This window comes from Pleurodeles waltl, chromosome 1_2 (assembly GCF_031143425.1).
Source record: "Pleurodeles waltl isolate 20211129_DDA chromosome 1_2, aPleWal1.hap1.20221129, whole genome shotgun sequence".
Lineage (NCBI taxonomy): Eukaryota > Metazoa > Chordata > Amphibia > Caudata > Salamandridae > Pleurodeles > Pleurodeles waltl.
The window spans coordinates 806,959,864-806,980,653 of record NC_090437.1 but is presented as its reverse complement, the minus strand read 5'-3'; positions in this window follow the sequence as shown (position 1 = coordinate 806,980,653).

Below are 20,790 nucleotides of genomic sequence, written 5' to 3'. Positions count from 1 at the left end.
ATACAACAGAGATGGAACTGTAAAATATTAGTAAAGCAAGGTGTGATGACATATTTAGTCATCAGAGGAGGGACTGTTGAAGCAGATATGTCAATTATAAAATTATTAATGATGTTTATATGTTTTGACTAATAAAAAGTTTATAGAGAAATTAATCGTAGAGAAAATAATGTGCACGTTTGAAAATGTGCCCTCGGGGCAAGACAGCCACTGATATGAGATTGTACTAATATAACTGAAACTGCGTGAAATAATGAAAAACGTACAAGAATAATGAAGTAATATGTCATATTGAAATGTAACTTGTAGTGCTAACGTAGCTGAAATTATGGCCTAGTCTTCCTAGGCCTCGCACACAGAGAGCTGAAATATTAACCGCGTTGCAAGAAGCTGGATGCATGACCTGTCCTTGATCCACCCGATGTTAAAGTTGCTTAGCTAGAATTTTCTGCAATGTACCAGTGGACAGGAGATGACGAAGACAATTTGATACAATTATGTGTAGAGTAGGCTAAATGTACTTTCCCAGGACTTGATCAATGAAGGCACTGACTGAAGAGGAACATGCAACAATTTCGATACCTGAAGAGCCGGATGATGAGGACTTCATATAGTGGACCAATCCACATCTTGTGAAAGGACTGATATTAAAATTGGGAGATTTGTTAAACAAACCCTATAGGTTAAAGTCATATCTGCTGACTGACTGACCAATTGGAAATTGATGACGTCAGGAGACGCTGTTCCAGATTCTGTCATTGGGCTCATACTCTGAGAACCTGATGTGTAGCTGACCAATTGATGACCTGAAGATGAAGACTGACTTTCTTGTTGATCGATTCTGTGGATAGGTAGCTATTAAAATGTGACTGACTAATTGTGCCTTTTCTTCTAGGTACCAACTGCGCTGATTATAGAATTTTCACTTAGAAAGATGTTTTTCCAAATTTTTGTTTTCTCTAAATTGTTTTGCATGAAGTCCCACATGCAAATGCTTATCCTGGTTAGGTAGGCTTTTTAGGTTGACGTTGACAGTGACAAATGACTGACGAGCTATCTGCGGAACTCTGCTATTAAAGCTGATATTCTTTGGCGTATGTATGTGCATTCTCGCATATGTTTTCCTCAAGCTATATTCAGATGTTCTATTAATAAATTAATAATTGAGCTGATTAAATAAAGTTTGATCTAGCTGATGATTTAGTATTGTAATCAGCAGGGAAATAAAAACTGTTTAACTCTTTACTGAGTTGTGGTTATGTATGAACAGATGATTATAGATGTTGATTATTATTAAATAATAATAGCTATTTATGCTGATTTTTGATTCTGGTAGTCACTATATGACTTGAATATTCCATGCGATTCAAAAGGTTAATTGACCTATATGCGTCCCCTTGTAAGTTTACTTACTAAGGACGAGGTGCACTAGCAAATATGTGTAGTAAAGTGTGGTATAGAAGAGTTCTCCATGCCCCAAAACTTTAGTGACAAGACAAGAAGGAGACAAATGTGAAAAAAGGCAAATAAAATGGAGGTTAGAAATACAAGTGAGCCATGTGAGGCGTGAGTATGAAAAAATAGGTGGCAAGATATCAAAATAAGAAATAAATGTCACCCAAATAAGTGATAGAGTAATCCATAGTCATGCCAAAGAAGTACAAAAAATATCAGGAGCCAAGTCAGGGAACCTAAGTGTGTTAAGAATAGGGAATATGCATTGTCTAAAAATGGGTCCGAAGTAAGGCTGGCACTTGTGGTAAACCCGGCATGGTGAATAAATACAATAAGCGGACTGCAGGGAAATACTATTTAGAGAGAATGGAGGCAGCCATATTGGAGAGGAGTACATTAAGCCGTGAGTCCTGAAAGATCCTGACCTAATGAAGTGAGAAATCCCTAAATAAGATACAGGGAACTCCTGTAATATGAAAAATGGAGGTGCATGCAAAAAGGCAATGCCCTGAACAATGGCACAAATTGAAACTCTGTACAATCTATTACTATAAATGTGATCAGAGAAAATACAAAAAGTCTAGAATGAGGAGCTATAAAGTTAAGTTAAACACGAATACCAGAATTAGTAATCCCTGAAAGACAGCAAAAATGGAACTCTAAACACATCAAATATGTGCATGTGCACAGGGAGCTAGGAATTATTTATATATATTATGTAAATTGAAATGAGTTTCCAAGGACAATGATGCATGTATAGAAAATTGAATAGAGTGGTCAATACAAATGTAGTATAGCACCCAAGAAGCCCAAAGCAAAAGAAGAGGGAACAAGGTCAAGAAAGAAAGAAGAATGTACCACAAGCTTCCTAGTGCAAGCCAAGGGTGTAAATGTTGTGACTTTACCAACAATATTGAAGGGTTTAGTCCAACGTGTATATTACCAATACATTAGATAAAATGATTTTGTTGAAGAGATGAATTATGGAAGTGTGTATACTGTGTTACACCAGTGGAAATATTAAATTACAAGTGCATTCAAAGCAGAATACTGCTATAAAATAATGCATTCAGTAACTCAGAGCATATGATGTATGCATTGTACTATAGTATACAGTATATCATCATTAGGCTGTAATTCAGCAATACTCAGATTTGTCCATAATGACCAGTCTTAGTAATGGAGTCAGAAATCATCAATATACAGAAATGTCTATTGTGATCAGTCTTCATCCTGAAATTAAAAAATGCACATTGTACATGAAAAAACATGCTAAAAAGATTCATATATGCTGAATACTCCAAGGACTTAAAGTCTGAATAGACCAAGTGACATTTCTGTATTTAATCAATCCATAAAAAGGATTTTGGCCTCTGCAATGTCTTGGAGTCCGATTGGGACAGGTAACATATCCATAGCCATTCAATCAGTAAACACATGAAGTTTTCTATCCGTGTTAAGACCCCTGTCTACAGCCCACAAATGTATAATCTATTTCGTTTCCATCCTTCTAATGTTCTGCCGCCATCTCTGAAATTTGTTTCTGCCATTGTAGTGCCATGAAATCTTATGTTGATAATCTCTGATCTTGTATTATGTGTGTTGTAGTGGACTGCCAAGGGTGCTTGGCATTACTGTTCTTAGTAGCTCTAATATGTTCCTGCATTCTCTCCTTTAATGGTCGCATGGTACTGCCTACATAAATCTGTTGACAATGGCATATAATGCAATAGATGACAAATTTGGTGTTGCAGTTCTTAAAGCTATGTATGTAGTGCACATGCTCTGTGTTAAATTGTAAGGAGGTAGTCTTATCTTTGGCATACTAACACATATGGCAGTTAGAACATTTGACAAAAACCTTTGGGGCGTGAGGGTAACCAATTTGTACCTTTCATTATCAGTTATGCAGGGGCATGTTTGATACACAGAATGGTCCCTGAGATTCCTTCCTTTCTGTACTTAATGTGTGGATTAGATTACCATTGTTTGGACAATATGCTGTCCAGTTTCAATAGGTACCAATGCTTTCTCGAAATCTTGTGCATGTTGTGACTCTGTGAGCTAAATCTCGTTATCAGTGTTAGTCTATTGTCAGGTAATTTTGTACGTTTGATCTGTTTAAGAAGGGATGGACATTTAGTCCCAATGAACCTCTCCCTAGTTCTAGAGCGGATATCTTCACTGTACCCCCTACTTCTAAAGCTGTTTTCAAGTACTTTAAATTCTTGTGCAAAAACAATGTAATTGCCTCAATTCCTTCTGAGGCATGTCATCTCTCTGTGACACTAGATGAGAGCTCTAAGCATGGAGAATTGCATTACAAGCAGTAGGTTTTCTATAGAGCCTAGAAGCAATCTTGTTGTCCTCAATGTATATGATAACATCAATAAATTCTATTTCCTGAGAGCTCACATGGTATGTGAATTTGAGGTTGTACCTGGTATAATTAAGATGTGTCACTAAACTTTCAAGATCACTGCTCCAAAATGGGAACTAGATCATCTATGTAGCTACCCCATTAGAAGATGTGTTCAGTAATTTCAGGTGGGCTTGAGGTCCACAAGTGAGCCTTTTTAAAGCCGCCCATATAGATTGTAGCATATGATAGGGAACATTTAGCCCCCTTGGGCCTGCCTGTTCCAAACTGTTATTTTCTAACACTAATCTGGTGAGGTCTAAAATCATATCAGTTTGTTCTGTTAGCGTAGTGTCTCTTGCCGAACGTGCAAGTGTAGAAAGACCCTTTTCTGGGGGGAATACAGGTGTATAAAGAATTGACATCCACAATGAGGAACATTAAATCCCTGGACCATTTAATGTCTTCAGGTTTATCAAGTAGGTCCTTGGTATTACATGCATACGAAGGTAGGTTGAGAACAAAAGGTTGTACGAAAATGTCAGTGTACTCACTCTGAAATCCATTCTGTTGGGCATCCAGTACCTGAAATGATAGGCCTACCAGGTAGAAAGAGTCTGGATGTATATATATGAGGCAGAATGTATATGCATGGTACGAGTGATGTGGAATTATACATGTACCTAAACTCAACATCTGTTATGAGATACGCAACCAAATTGCTAGCTTATTTCTGATCTTGTTAACTTCTGTAAGAGGATTACTAGAAAGCTTGTCTATGCTGGAGTATCTGCCAAATATCTATCTATCTCATGTATGTAACCCACATCCTGCATCACTATTATATTGATTCCTTTATCCGGTTCTTTGATAACAATTCCAGAAGCAAAGGTGAGTGATTATAGTGCCTCCCTTTCAGCTAAAGTGAGATTGTTGCTAGCTTTCCTGGAATGATTACTTGGTCTATCCTCCAGAGTGCGGAGATCTTGCATAAATGCTTTATGAAAGGCTTCAATAACATTGTCAGAAGGTAAATTAGGTACAAATGTGGATCCCAACTCCTTGTGGATATACACGTATTGGATGTGTTGAGAGTTCCAGTTTTGCTGTCTTTCAGGGACTATTAATTATTTTTACTAGTTTTTCTAGTATTCATGTTTAACTGAAATTTATGGCACTTTATTCTGGGCTTTTTTAACTCTATGATCCTATTTTGTCGGAACGCATTCATACAATAGGTTGTATTATTGTCATATTTCCTATTCCCGTAACACTTAGGTTACTTGACCTGGCTACTCACATTTCTTTTACTTCTTTGGCACCACTATGGATTACTCTATCACTTATTTGGGTGAGATTTATTGCTTATTTTGATATCTTGCCACCTATTTTTTCATACTGGGGGTCACATGGCTCATTCCATTTCTAACCTCCATTTTAATATCCGTTTTTCACGTTTGTCTCCTTGTCTTGTCACTAATGTTTTGGGGCATGGAGAACACTTTTATACCATACTTTAACACACATATGCAGCCTGCAAACTTTGCTTGACATATGCACATACGTGTATAAACACTGGAATGTTTTTATCCCTGTCCTATGTGGCACTTGCATCTATCTATGTATTAGCAGCTTAAAAAAGTCATGTTCTGTAAAGAAAAACATGTTGGCTGGCTGTTATAAGTAATGTGACATATTCTGGAAAATACAAGCAAGATATTAGCATATAATAAAGCTTGGGATTTTAGAACTACTGCCTAGGTGTTGTAGTTTATCAGCGATTAGATTAAGCATTAGCAGAAGACATCTTGTATTTAGTAACTATTGTGAACATTTCGCGGAATCCATTTTGTATTCATAGCAGCCATTTTCTCTGCCACATGCTGCCATGTGCTCACCATGTGCTCTGTCCTACCTTTCTGTTAACTACTCTTGAAAATCTGCCTAGTGACAAGTTATATTTAACATCTCCCACTTTCGCACATGCTCAGTAAGGTCTGCAGCTGATAGTCTTTGAAAACTGTTAGCTCCTCCTACCTGTCGAATGTGCATTTCCACATGACCTTCAGTTTCTGTGCCAACTTCTTCCTACATGGTCTGAGGACTTTGTGCAGAGAAAGGTGAACCCCTTGCACTAGTAGGCCTTGCTGAGGCTTACTTCAATAAATTGGCGCCCGAACAGGGACTCATCGGCGACTCGGATGCCCAACTGATTGGTCGCGACGAAGGATTGGGATCTCGCTGCGGACGATCAATGCCTGAGGAGACCCGAGTCTTGGCAACCATGGCATTTTTCCCTTCTTTCTAATTTGACCAACCAGGTGGCGCCGGTCCTCAACTGAGATCCTTTTTGTTCATTCGTCATGCAGTGACCATTTGGTCGATTTTAGAACTTGGCAGTTGGAACCTGGACACCCTGTGATTGGTAAGAGCCGTTTTACGGCACTTGCTGTGGGTTTTGATGCCTTTGTTTGGTAATGTAGTTTAGCACTACTTACTGTGGCTCTCGTGTTTTGGGTGACTAGTCAATTTGTGTCCTTTGAATTGATATATAAATTGCAATTTATATAGGCAGGTAATGAGGAGAATTTTCTCCAATTTAATTTTGATTTGAACGGCACCTTAAGTGCTACTTTGATTATAATATTGCATATTTTGCACTATTTTTTGGCATGCCTGTTTTTAGCGCACTTCGTAGGATGTGTTGCTTTTGTAATGGTACCAATTTGAGACTGGAAGAATCGCAACCGGCACCCCCAGAGGGGACGCCAAATAGAGATATGTATGTTAAACATGGTATTTCTTCTATAATGTACAGCACATTATGGAATAAATACACTTGTGCGGATCCTGAGTTACGTTGGCCTATGCATGGGTTTTTTGATTTGCGAAAGATTGAGTATGTGGAACAATGTATGTGTAAGCGAAAGTCTAGGCAAGATATGTGTGACTATGTACGAATGTGGGAGAAAGAAGTGCGTGGACGAGTGAAGCATGAGCAAGCCTTGCTTGAGAAAGAGCAGTGGAAGAATGTATATGTGAAAGCATTGGAAATGAGAAAGAAAGAAGAAATTGACTTAAAGGAGCTAGAAGAGAAAGAACGTAAATTACAGGTAACTGGCCAATACACCGTTAGGCAACCTCTCTATCCTATCCTTAATAAACCACATGATGATTTATTGTTATTAGATCGTCCCCCACCTCCGTATGTCGTTCCTTCTGCCCCTCATGAGTTAGTTAAGGCCTCCAGTTCGGAGCAACAGAAGATGCGAGACAGTCGCTCTATGTTGCCTGCTGACCGTGCGTCTGAGCTTAGATCTATTGCTCGTAAAACAATTCATAGCGTTGTCTCTGCTTCTGAACTTTTAGACAACATGAAAGGGTGGACGGAAAAGGAGCAGCTATATTTTACTGAGGCATTTGGCTCAGAAGTTATTGAACTATATCGGAAATATTCTGATGAGTTAGAGCCCGATGATGTAGCAGCTGATCATAAGCAAATGCGTGATGGTCTTTTTGTTTTCTCCCAGGTGGCTGATGCAATCAGGCGTTTGGTGAAATATGTGTTACGGCAGTCTGCTTGCAAGAGGAGAAAAGGGCTGTGGACGTAGTTGCACGGACATCTCAGACCGATGGGGTGCAAGCTTCCATCTTCGGAACAGATAAGACTATGATAGTTCATGCAAAACCAATGCGGGAGGCCGCGCCTTTGTATGTTCCTCCTAAAGGATTGGGTACAAGTGATGATAAAACTTCTGTTGATGCTAAGGGTTATTTTATTTATAATTGGGTGTATACTCCTTGGAATAGGGCAGATGTAATGGCACTTAAAACAGCATTACCTGACCCGCGGAAAAATCCAGCCGCCTTTTATGAGGAAGTTGAGGGAGCAATTAGTTCTTGTACTATGACTTTGGCTGACATTGATTTATTTTTCGGATTGATATTACCGCCAGATATGTGGAGAACTGTTCGTAAAATTGATGATCGTGCAGTTTTTGGGGCGTCATGGAAAGAATTAGAACAGATGGACGGGGATAGGGAACCTGCGAAAAAGCCATATCAGTTGATTCCTGATCTTCCTGCAGCCACATTGGTTAAGTTAAAAACGATTATTTCCCCTAAAAAGATAGATTGGACTGTTTTAGCGTCTTGTAAGCAAAAGGCAGATGAATCGGTCTCTGATTTCTTTACATGCTTTGAAGAAGCATTTCATGATTTTTTTTATTTTTATAAATTTTTATTGGTTTTACATAGCAGATAACAGTACACGCATTGGTCAAAAATACTACAGGATCACATTTTTCTGAATTAAATTTAAGTTTAAACAGCCAAACCCCCCCATTTACACACTTAACTAACCATGTATCATTTACAATATTATTGTTTTCTGCTGCGTTGCACATAATGTTGGGCTTGAGCTGGTTATCGGAGAAGCTCCCCCTATGATTGCTATGGGACATCTGCTGTTTATGGTCGCTCCCCAGTGGGGACTTGAGGTGTACATTCTTGCGCTCGTTATCAGTGGGCAGTGGGAGTACCTAGTGTGCCCTGTGTTTTTACTATTTCTCCCATGTCGGTGTGCACATAAGGGTTGACCCCTTTTTAGGGGTGTGGGGCTAAGCTCTTCATCACGGTGTGCTTGTCTTAGTCATAACCTTTACTGTTACGACTGGTTATGTTCCGGTGAGTGTGGTTTAAGTGGTGTAGTGGCCCCATCACGGAGGTTTGTCGTCGTTTTTTGTTTGAAGTTTGGATACCAGTGTTTCCCAGGTGTCGCACTCCGTGTGCGTCTGACCTTCTCGTGTCAGTTTTTTGAGCACCTGGTGTTCTGTGAGGGCTCACTTCAATGTGAGGGTATGCCAGGATTTCTGGTCTGGGGCATTAGGTGCTTTCCAGTGCATTGCTATCAGCCTCCTTTTATACATCACATAGGCTAAGTCTACAAATTTGTGTAGGTGTCTATGTTTTTTTGCCCTTGTCCTCATTCCCAATAAGCAAGATCTGGGGTCCGCTTCCAGCACTAGTCCCGTCCAGTCTGATAGTAGCTCCACCACCCTGTTCCATTCTGTTTGCAACCGGGGGCATTCCCAGACCATGTGGTAAAAGTGGGCAGCTGATTCCGTGCATCTAGGGCATGTCGGTGCTGTGTCGGGGAACATGCGTTTCAGTCTGGCCGGTGACAGATAGGTTTGGTGTATGTAGTTGAACTGGGTATACCGGAATCTGGGGTTCCTCGATATCCCCCGGGCGTGACTCAGTACTTTCGGCCAGTCTTCTTGTGGTATCGGGACGGGAAGAACAGTGTTCCACCTCTCCCTGGCTCTTTCTAAGTAAGGTTTTGAAGATTTGCTTAGAATTTTGTATAGCCTAGAGATTGCTTTTGTTTGGGCGTCATCCTGTAGTATGTGGTGTATTGTAGGGGACGTCTCTGGTTCTAGGGCTCCTGTTCCCCAAGTTTTTTTAATTACGTGGCATATAGTGTGATACGACAAAAATTGACCAGGGTTCACATCCGTAAGGGCTTGGATGGCCTCAAATGGCATTAGTTTGCTGTCTTCAAAACAGTCACCCACCAGCCGTATTCCCGCCTCTGACCACACTCGAGACGAGTGCAACGTTGGTGTCTGTTGGTCTAGGAGATACTCCAGTGGGACATACGGGGTGTATGGGACCGCCCCGTGCCCTTTCTGGACATACCTCACCCAGCATATATGTGCCACAGCCAGTAGTGGGTTGGTGGATTCATTTTTGGTGTATTTATTCGCCAGCCATGTTAACAGGTGAGCTCCTTTGATCTGATTCTGCATCCATACAGACTCAGCAGCCGACGGCCTGTGGAGCCATAACTGCAGCCACTGTAGTTGCGCCGCTGCGTAATAAAGCTCGAAGTTGGGGGCCCCCAGTCTGCCCTTGTCCACCGGTAGCTGCAATGTAGATAGTGCCACCCGCGCTCTGCTACCCCCCCATATGAGCTGCAGCAGCGTTGTATTTAGGTTACTAAAAAAGCTGCGTGGAAGGATGATTGGCAGTGCCGCAAAGTAATATAGTAACCTAGGCAGAATCAGCATGTTTGCAATCGCTACCCTGCCCGGTGGGGAGAGCGGTAGTTTGTTCCAGAAGCGTAAGGATCCTTTCATGGAGGCTAGTGCTCTCCCCAGGTTGCCATCTTCCGAGCTGTGATATATGTGAACCCCCAAGTATTTAAATGTTTCAAAGCACCATTTCAGGCGCCCACGTGGTGCCACCTCCTGCCTTACTAGTGGCCATCTTGACAGTGGGAACACACACGATTTGTCCCAGTTTACTGCTAGGCCGGATATCCTACCGAACTCCGCTAGGAGTGCCATTATAGAGGATAACGACTCCGTGCCCTTCCGGGTATATATAAGAGCGTCGTCTGCATATAGCGAGATTGCGTGGTATGTTCCGTTCCTGATTATTCCCCATTTATCTGCCATGGAGCGCACTTTGGCTGCTAGTGGCTCCATTGCGATCGCAAATAATAACGGGGAAAGAGGGCAGCCCTGTCTCGTGCCTCTTGATACGGGAAAACTGTCAGAGATCACTGCACCCGTTTTCACTCTGGCTTGCGGGTTGGAGTATAGTGTACGGACCCAGCGCACATAGTTAGGACCTATTCCCATCTGTCTCATTGTAGTCAAGAGGAAATCCCACTCCAGTGTATCAAGCGCCTTTTCGATATCTAATGACATCACCATTTCGTTATATGCTTCAGGGGGGGTATCCCCTATTACACTCAAGAGTCTTCGGATATTTAAAACAGTGTTTCTCTTCGGGATGAAGCTGTTCTGGTCTTCATGGATTAGGGTATGAATGATGGGAGCGAGTCTATTGGCCAATATTTTACCCAATATCTTACAGTCTAAGTTCAGAAGTGAGAGTGGTCTATAGGATTTGACGTCCATGGGGTCGCGTCCCGGTTTAGGGAGTACCACTATCATGGCCTCCGTCTGGGAAGGGGGCAGCAATTCAGTGGACCAGGCTTCCTCAAACACCTTCAGTAGTTGGGGTTTCAAGCGGGGCGAGAATGTGGAGTAATACTCTATTGGGAGGCCGTCTATTCCGGGCGATTTATTCCTGGGCATCTGTGATAGAGCTAGGTCTATTTCCCCCGCTGTGATGGGGGCTTCTAGTGTGTACCTGTCTACTTGGGATAATTGCGGTAGAGGGGAGCCCCCTAAGAAAGACTCAAATTGTGTGGCTGTGCACGAGGTGCACTTGGTGTATAAATTCTTGTAGTAGTCTCTGAATTTTTCATTTATCTCTACCTGTGTGGTGGCCATGGTGTGGGCATCCACACGGATGGCTTCAATGGGAGAATGTTGTCTATCCTCACGGAGTAACCAAGCCAGCATTCTGCCCGACCTGTCGCCCTCCGTTTGCAAGCGCATTAAGTGATAGTTGTAGTCGTGACACCGAAGTCTGCTGTCTGCTTCGTTATATTTTATACGGATTGCTTTTAATGTTGGGTAAGGGGTTTCCCCCCGTGCAGTTGCTATTTCCACCGATCTTAGATCCTTTTCAATTTTATTAATTTCCGTGTGAAGTGTGCGCCTTACTCCCCAGCTTATATTGATGCGCTGCCCTCTGATCACTGCTTTATGTGCGTCCCATTCCACGGCGCGTGAGTTTGCAGTTAGATCGTTTGTTTCCCAGTACTGTCGTAGTGTGGTGTTTAACGTGTCCACAAAAGCCGGGTCCTGAAGCGCATCTACTTGTAATCGCCAGTTTGGGATCTCCCGTTGACTCCTGCCCCAGCCTAGTGATATTCTCAACGGTGAGTGGTCTGAAAGTGTTTTCGCTAGGTATTCCGTACCATTTACTATGGCGACTATGTCCTGGGAGCCCCACATCATATCTATTCTATTATATGTTTTGTGAGGGGCTAAGTAGAATGAATATTCCCTTTGGAGGGGGTGTCTTGTACGCCATATATCATTAAGCCTCAGGTCGCCCGCCCAGTGTTGCAGTGGGGTTATGATGTTTCTCCTTGCTACTGCGCTCGCTTGAGCGCTGGATCTGTCCATAGTGGTGTCTAGTATACTGTTGAAATCCCCGCCCCAAACTGCCATAGCTGATGGGTTTGTTAGTAATGCCGGTGTGAGGGTGCCCAAAAATCCTGCTGTGCCACCATTTGGGGCGTATATGCCTATTATTTGAAGTTGTCTACCGTCTAGCTGGCCCTCCATCACCACATATCTACCTCCTGAGTCTACTCTATGTGCTGTTTCGTGAAATGGGACTCTACCTGCAATCCATATCAATATTCCCTGTGCGAACGCGGAGTACGTTGTGCCTACCAGTTGTCCGCCCCATTTCGCACGGAGCTCCTGCAAGTCTGGTTCCAGTAAGTGTGTCTCTTGGAGGATAGCAATGTGTGTTCCCAGTCGCTTGAGGCGTGCGTGGATGCGAGCTCTTTTATTTCTTGTGCCCATACCCCTCACATTCCATGTCATTATGTCGTATTGATTACTGTTGCAGTTATTTTGTGGTGTCATGAGAAAGCGTGGGGTGGGTCTGCTTCTGTGCCTCAGTCTTGCCCGTTGGTCTTCCGATGGGTTCCCCCTCCGAGTGTGCCATTAAGTATGTTTGCCTATCCCAGCAGTGCTTGCATATTTGTGATGGATCTATGGTGTGTGTTTCTATTAATTTACTACTACCCTCCCCCCCAACTAATCCCCTCACACTCTTATCTACTGATATGAAACTACTTAACTCGTATATATATAAAAAAAACTGTATCCTGCTGGATAACCATGTTGGTGTTATCATGACGGTCTAATGTGGCTCATTTGTGGGGCTCACATAAGACCGTGGACTTTGTCTGCTAATACTGGTGGGCGCCCCCGGAGTGTGTGTCACCCCCCAGTCACACCCCCTACGCCCCGCCACCACCCCGCCCGCAGCCCCGCCAAGCAAGGATGAGTTTATGCAAAAGATACACATTTGTTGAATAGGATGCTGCTTCTCCGGGGATCCGTATCACGCCTAGGACCTCCGGAACCTCCGGCCTCAACTCCCCAGAGTAACAGAACAAAGATGGTGTCTTTGGGAGTGGTCAGAGATCATCCGCCGCTCTGGGGGTGACCCTCGGCCCTTTTGAGTCATCTATTATAGTAGAAGCAGAGCTGGTCGTGTGCGAGTCCGAGTTGATCTCAGGTAGTTCCCTGATTACTTCAAAGTTGTTTCGTGTCAGCAGGGGGGTTTCTTTCAAGACTTTTGCTCTTTCTTCCGCTACCTGTTGGGCAGACGGCTGATCCCTAGTACGCCTTTTGGATCGTTTCCTTGATGACGAGGACAACCATTCATCTCCCCCCTCCGCTTCATCAGTCATGCGCGCCAGGCCTTTGGCATGTAACCACTTCCAGGCGTCCTCCGGGGAGTTAAATATGTGGGTACGATCATCTGCTATCACTCTCAGCTTGGCAGGAAAGAGTAATGCATATTTAATGTTGATTTCGCGCAGGCGTTGTTTGACCTTGATGTATGAGTTGCGTTTTCTTTGCACCCCTTGGGTGAAATCTGGGTATGCATTGATGGTTGCTTCCTCATAGTTGAATGGGCCTTTGTTGCGGAATTGTTGTAGAATTGCATCGCGGTCCCGGAAGTTTAAGAATCTGGCGATCAATGGTCTGGGTGGTTGCCCAGGGAGCGTGGGCCTGCCCGGGATTCTGTGCACCCTTTCCACAGTGAATAACTTAGATGGGGCCCCGCGTAGCACCTCTTTGATTAGCCATTGTTCTAGGGATATTTCCATGCTTTGTTGTTACATATTTTCGGGAAATCCCAGAAAGCGAATGTTATTCCGGCGAGTTCTACTCTCAGCTTCCATAGCGCCTTCAATTCCGCATCCATGCGTTGAATCTGTTTTTGGTTATCCTGGGTCGTGGGAGATAGCTCGTTCAGTCCCTCCTCCACTGTTTTGACTCTTTCCGATAGCTTGCGGTGATCCACTCGAAGTAGGTTCAGGTCTCGCGATACCGCATCTATTCTACCTTCCAGAGAGGTTTTAGTGTCCATTATCGCTTGCAGTACCCTCTCCAATTGCACGGATTGTGACGCAAGTGTGCTCTCCAGCGTTTGTAGAGTCGGACTTGGCTGTTGATCGGTGGCCGCTGGGCTTTGCGTGGTTCGATCTTGATTCTTGGCTGATTTCATTCTGCCCGCCATCGTGCACGCCCGGCGAGGGGCGCCGCTGGTCACAGCAAGGCACTCCTCGGTGTTGAATTGTGGCAGGCTTCCCCCCCCTTTTGTCCCTCTTCGCCGGCTCAGATTATGGTTCCTTGTCGCCAGGTCTCGTGCCAGGGGGCAGGCTTTAGTTGGACCTAGTTTGCGGGCCTGATGTTCATGACCTTCCCCTGTTGACAGGGGGGAAGAGTCTGGTCCAGACTGGCTGGAGGCTAATTATGCCAGCCTTTGTTCCTGTAGTGCCCTAGTCCGTTCCTGCCGGTCCCCCTGCGCCAGCGCACATCCAAGGCGGGTCCGGCACCAGGTGGGGGGGGGCGCGGGAGCAGGGGGGGGAGGGGAAGGGAGAAGGGAGGTGCGGGCCCGGCCTCTCTGCCTCACCCGTGGTTGGTAGGCCACGGCAAATTTTTCCAAGCGCCCTCCTGTTGCCGCACCCCGTTATGTAGGACTGTCCATCAGCCTGGAGGGGAACAAGTCTTTAGGCGTCTGCGCCCGCCTCAGCCAGGCAATTCTGCCCATACAAATATAGCGCCTCCGCAGTGGCCGCGTCCCCCACGGGTCTAGGCGGTGGGGGGAGCACCCCTCGAGTCCAGAGCGGCACTTACTTTATTTATTTTTTATTTTTTATGTTGTTGTTGTTTTCTCTTTTTTTTTTTATTTATTTCTCCCCCGGGCTCCGAGCAGATGCGGAAACTCCCGCGGCAAACCCTCTTCTCGCAGGCTGGCCTCCAGTGCCCCTGGACTCCGGGCGCCGCCTGTAAGCTTTTCGGCCCCGGGATGGTGCCCCCGTCCCCGATGCAGCACTACGTGTTCAGCAGTGTTCACGTGGTCGGGGACAAATGAGAAATCGCTCAGGATATTCAGGACCTAGAAGAAGCACGAATGATCATGCTAGGGTTAATGCTAATGTAAGAGGGCAGGATGGGTTTAACACTTTTGATAGACGGAACCAATACCAGATGTCTAACCACGTGCAGCCTGATTTCCAAGATTCTGCTTATGCATAGGATTGCCTAGGATGGGGTAAGGAATCAGTTGAAGTTCCAGTAGATCAGAGGGGTCCCTATGTTACAGCACATGTTTTGGGTTCTACTGATCAGTTTCTGGTTGACACAGGAGCTACTTGTAGCGCCTTTTCTAAACAATTGATTCCAAGGGCTCCCCTGTCTGGCTTAACCATTACATCAATAGGTTTCGATGGAACACCTTCCCCTAGCCCATTGTCACAACCACTTGCATTCCATGTTGATAAATTTATTGCTCCATGTCCATTTTTGCTTTCTCCAAATACACTAGACAATACTGTGGGTCTTGATATGCTCAAGTATTTCAGGGCTACAATACGATGCTCTCCTGAAGGGGTGCGTGTTATTTTAAATGATAATCATCCTGTGATGGAAAGAGTTTGTCTTGTTAAAGAGGATATTGCATTAGCTTCACTCCCTAGTACTTTGTGGGCTACTTCAGATACTGATGTGGGACAAATGATTATTCCACCGGTACATATTAGTGTCAAGGAGGGAGCTGTATAGCCACGTTTGCCTCAATACAAAATTTCACAGGAGGGCGAAGAAGCACTCACACAAATTGTGCATGATCTTATTGCAGTTGGAGTTGTTGAGGAAGTTCTGTATAATGTTTGTAACAGTCCGATTCTTCCTATTCTGAAAAAGGATACTGATACCAGGATTTACCGATTCATTATTGATTTACGAGAAGTCAATAAGATTGTGATACCACAATATCCTGTGGTATCTGACATCATGACACTTCTTACTTTGGTTCCTCCGACAGCAACTACGTTCTCTGTGATAGACTTGAAGAATGCTTTCTTTTCGATCCCTATTCATCCTGACAGCCGATATTTGTTTGGTTTTACTTTGAATAAATGATCATGTAGATTTTGCAGAGTTCCTCAAGGCTATACTGAGAGTCCGAGTATTTATAGTCAAGCGTTAAAACGACAACTTGATTCTTTTGTTTTGCCCAAAGGTGTGGCTCTCATACAATATGTCGATTATATTTTGTTGGCGGCAGATACCCCTGAGCAATGTGAAAAGTGCACTTTGTCCTTACTTTCTTTTCTTGCTTCACACCATCATAAAGTGTCACGAAAGAAATTGCAATATTGTAGACCAAAGGTAACCTATTTAGGTCACCTTTTGTCTAAGGAGGGCCGTGCACTCACATCAGATCGTATTCAAGCAATTTTAGACACACCAGTACCCTCTACTCAGAAAGATGTTCGTGCATTCCTTGGTCTTACTTCTTTTTGTAGGCAATGGATATCAGGGTTTTCACACATTGCCAAACCTTTGCTAGCACTTTTGTCTAAAGATACTCCAATGCCCCTCCCATGGACAGATGAATGTGAGACTGCTTTCCGGCAGCTGCGACAAGCCCTTTGTTCAGCACCAGTGTTAGGTACTCCAGATTACATGAAGCCTTTTGCACTTTACGTACATGAGAAAGATAGATGTGCATTGTCAGTTTTAGTACAGACACATGGCGATAAGCAGCGTCCCTGTGCATATTTTTCAGCAGTACTTGATCCTGTCGCTCGAGCGTTGCCTGGATGTTTTCGTTCAGTTGCCGCAACAGCTGTGTCAATACGTCAAAGTGAAGTGATAGTTTTTTCACATAAGCTGTTGGTGTTAGTACCCCATGCAGTTGATGCTCTTTTAAATCAAACAAAGACACAACATTTAACTAGCGCTCGCATAACAGGATATGAGTTGACATTGCTGGCTCCTCACATTACACTGAAGAGATGTGCAACACTAAATCCAGCCACTTTGTTGCCATATCCAGTGACTCAGCCTCAGTCACAAGAAACACATGATTGTATATTCCTTACCGAAGAACAGACAAAGGGTCGTATTGATTTACAAGATACGCCCCTTCCAGATGTAGACAGGGAATTGTGGGTTGATGGGTCTTGTTTGAAGTTGCCAGATGGTACGACCTCAGCTGCATATGCAATCACCACAATACACACGGTAGTAGAGACAGCTCGTATACCACAGAAGTCAGCTCAAGCAGCTGAACTAATAGCTTTGACACAAGCATGTGAGCTTAGTACTGACTTATGTGTGAACATTTATACAGACAGCCGCTATGCTTTTGGAGTGGCTCATGATTTTGGTTTGCTTTGGAAGGAGAGAGGTTTTCTCACATCCCACGGGATACAGATAATGCACGGAGAATTAGTGCATAACCTCTTGACTGTATTGACATATCCAAAGAAACTAGCTATTGTGAAATGTAGTGCACACAAGACAGTGACTGATAAGATAGGGCAAGGTAATGCTCTTGCAGACCGCGTAGCACGTGAGACTGCGATGCAGCGAAGTACTACTTCTATGTATGTAGTGAAGTCACAAGCTGAACGTTGGCATAATGCTAGACAAGACGTATTAGATATACAGAAATCTGCTTCTGTGAAAGAACGTGAACAATGGTCTGAAGAAGGAGAATTGGATGATGAGGGCTGTTGGCGGAATAAGCAGATGGAGAAATGGAAATTGCCTATAGCTTTTGTACAACCTATGGTTCAGATGGCACATGGGCTGGCATATGTTGGAGATTCAACAATAACAAAGTTGCTTACGCAAGTTTGGGAGCATCCAGAAATTTCCATTACAGCTAAGAGAGTAGTACAGTCTTGTTTGATCTGTTTACAATACAATCCTGGAAAAGGGACACGTACTCCTGCGGGAGGGTTTGCTACACCAACTGCACCTTTTGAAGTTCTACAAATGGATTATATTCAGCTTGAACGCTGCAACAATTTAAAGTATGTCTTGGTGGTGGTATGTGCCTTCAGTAAATGGATAGAGGCGTACCCCACAAAGGATAATACTGCCATTACACAGCGAAGGTGCTTTTGAAAGAATTTTTCAAATCAAATCAAACCAAAAACATTTATAAAGCGCGCTACTCACCCGTAGGGGGAGGGGGTTACTGCTGCTCGAAGAGCCAGGTCTTGAGTTGCCTCCGGAATGCGAGGTGGTCCTGGGTGGTCCTAAGGTTGGTGGGGAGGGAATTCCATGTCTTGGCCGCCAGGTAGGAGAAGGATTTCCCACCTTCCGTGGTGCGGCAGATGCAAGGGACGGCGGCGAGAGCGAGGTTGGCGGAGCGAAGTTGACAGGTGGGCGTGTAGAAACTGAGGCGACGGTTGAGGTATTCGGGTCCCTTGTTGTGGAGGGCTTTGTGTGCATGGGTGAGGAGCCGGAAGGTGATCCTTTTGTTGACGGGAAGCCAGTGCAGGTGTCTCTGGTGGGTGGAGATGTGGCTGTTGCGGGGTATGTCGAGGACGAGGCGGGCAGAGGCGTTTTGTATTCGCTGCAGACGTTTCTGGAGTTTATCGGTGGTTCCTGCGTATAGGGTGTTACCGTAGTCCAGGCGGCTCGTGACGAGGGCGTGGGTCACAGTCTTTCTAGTGTTGGCGGGGATCCAACGGAAGATCTTTCGGAGCATGCAGAGGGTGAGGAAGCAGGAAGATGATACGGCGTTGACTTGTTTGGTCATGGTGAGAAGTGGGTCCAGGATGAATCTGAGGTTGCGCGCGTGGTCTGAAGGAGTCGGTGCGGTGCAAAGGGCCGCTGGCCACCAGGAGTCGTCCCAGGCGGACGGGGTGTTTCTGAGGATGAGGACTTCCATTTTGTCTGAGTTCAGTTTCAGACGGCTGAGTTTTATCCATTCTGCGACGTCTTTCATTCCATCTTGCAGGTTGGTCTTGGCGCTGGTGGGGTCCTTGGTGAGGGAAATTATCAGCTGAGTGTCGTCGGCGCAGGAGGTGATGTTGATGTTGTGTTTGCGTACGATGTCGGTGAGGGGGCTCATGTAGACATTGAAGAGAGTCGGGCTGAGCGAGGAGCCTTGTGGGACGCCGCAGATGATCTCGGTGGGGTCTGAGCGGAACGGTGGAAGGTATACTCTTTGCGAGCGGTTGGAGAGGAAAGAGGTGATCCAGTCCAGGGCCTGTCCTTGGATACCGGTGGAGCGGAGGCGGGATATTAGTGTTCGGTGGCAGACGGTGTCGAAGGCAGCCGAGAGGTCGAGGAGGATGAGGGCGACTGTTTCTCCGTTGTCCATCAGAGTTCTGATGTCGTCTGTGACTGAGATGAGGGCGGTTTCTGTGCTGTGATTGGCTCGGAATCCGGACTGAGAGGGGTCGAGTAGGTTGTTGTCTTCAAGGAAGTTGGTAAGTTGCTTGTTGACGGTCTTCTCTATGACTTTGGCAGGGAAGGGGAGGAGCGAGATGGGGCGGAAGTTCTTCAGGTCGCTGGGGTCCGCCGTAGGTTTCTTCAGTAGGGCGTTGACTTCTGCGTGTTTCCAGCTCTCGGTGAAGGTGGCAGAAGTAAACGAGCTGTTGATAATGGTCTGAAGATGCGGGGCGATGATGTTGTCGGCTTTGTTGAAGATGAAGTGTGGGCAGGGGTCCGAGGGGGCACCGGAGTGGATGGAGTTCATGGTAGCTTTGGTCTCTTCCGTGCTAATGTGAGTCCAGGCGTTGAGGGTGATGGCTGGGGTTGTAGGTTATGTGGTGGTTGGCTGGGTCTGGTGTCCGAAGCTGTTGTGTAGGTCGGTGATCTTACGATGGAAGAAGGTGGCGAGGGAGTTGCAGAGGTCTTGTGAGGGCGTGATGGCGTTGGCGTTGGCATTAGGATTGGAGAGCTCTTTGACAATGTTGAAGAGTTCTTTGCTGTTGTGAGTGTTCTTGTCCAGTCTGTCTGTGAAGGAAGTTCTTTTGGTGGCGCGGATCAGTTGGTGGTGTTCGCGGGTGGCGTTTTTGAGGGCAGACATGTTTTCTGCAGTGTGGTCCTTGCGCCAGGCTTTCTCGAGGGTGCAGCAGTTTTTTTTCGATTCCTTGAGGGTGTCTGTGAACCAAAGAGGTTTCCTGGTGTTGGTCTGTCTTGGGAGGCATCTGAGGGGTGCGAGGTTGTCCGCGCAGTTGGTGATCCAATGCGTGAGGCTGAGGGCTGCGTCGTTGGGGTCGGTGGAGAAGGTGGGTTGGTTGTCGCTGAGAGTGGAGAGAAGCTGTTCCGTGGGGATTTTGTTCCAATGTCTGCGTGGGATGGGTTGTGTGCGGAGGTGGAGAGTCTCACGTCGGAAGGTGAAGTGGACACATCTGTGGTCGATCCAGTGTATTACGGAGGAGTGGCTGAAGGATACGTGGTTGCTGGCGGAGAAGATGGGGTCGAGCGTGTGTCCGGCGATGTGGGTGGGGGTGTTCACCAGTTGCTTGAGACCGAGGTTGGCGAGGTTGTCGAGCAGGGCGGTGGTGTTGGGGTCGTTGTTCTGTTCCAGGTGGAAGTTGAGGTCACCGAGGAGGATGTAGTCCGGCGAGGCAAGGGCGGGCGGGGAGATGAAGTCAGTGATAGAGTCGCTGAAGAGGGCGCGTGGTCCAGGGGGTCTGTAGGTGAGAGTTCCTCTGAGGGTGGTCCTGGGGTCGGTGTGGATCTGGAAGTGCAGGTGTTCGGCGGCGAGGGGGGTGTCTTCTGTGGAGGTGGTGACGTTGATGGAGTCCTTGAAGACGATGGCGATTCCTCCACCAACTTGGTTGGTGCGGTCTTTCCTGGAGATCTTGTAGCCGTCGGGGATGGCTATGGCGATGTCGGGGCCGAAGAGGCGTTCATCCAGGTCTCAGTGATGAAGGCGACGTCCGGTGCGGTGGAGTCCAGTAGGTCCCATAGTTCAATGGCGTGCTTGTGGACGGAGCGTGCGTTGATCAGGATGCATTTGAGGTGGTTGTTGGCACGTGG